Source organism: Eutrigla gurnardus (genome assembly GCF_963514095.1).
Source record: "Eutrigla gurnardus genome assembly, chromosome: 10".
NCBI classification, from domain to species: Eukaryota; Metazoa; Chordata; class Actinopteri; order Perciformes; family Triglidae; genus Eutrigla; species Eutrigla gurnardus.
The window spans coordinates 26,343,507-26,344,010 of NC_139924.1; positions in this window are offsets into that span (position 1 = coordinate 26,343,507).

Consider the following 504-nt stretch of genomic DNA (forward strand, 5'->3'; position numbering starts at 1 on the left):
CTCATACTAAAAAGGTATTAGCTGATGCCAGTTGGCTTTCATACTTGAGAGAATGTCACTTATTACATTGTTAGTGATGCAGGGGAGGTTTTATGTCCCTTTTTTAGAAACTGCTACAATGGCATATCTGTCCTTCTGTCCACAGGAGGGGCAGTATTTACTTCAGCATCAGTGTTTGTCCCTTCATTGGTCAGTCATCCCCTGATAAAGCCCAGCCCATACATGGGATACAGCAAAGCTTTTTGCAGCTGCACGACTCCGGACGGTGGGAGACTTGAAGGTAGCTCCAGTTGGCTTGCAGCCCAACTGCAGGTCAATAATTCCAGAGACTCTGCGACTGCAGTGCCTCCCCTGAAATACCCCCCCCCCCCCCCCCCCCCACCCTCAAAGCAAAGAGGTCTGCCTCTCCTGTCCCGTCTCACATAACGTGTACCCCCCCCCCCCCCCCATCATCTGTATCCAACAAGCTTGGCAAACTTTTCCACAAAAAGGATTCTGTCATTG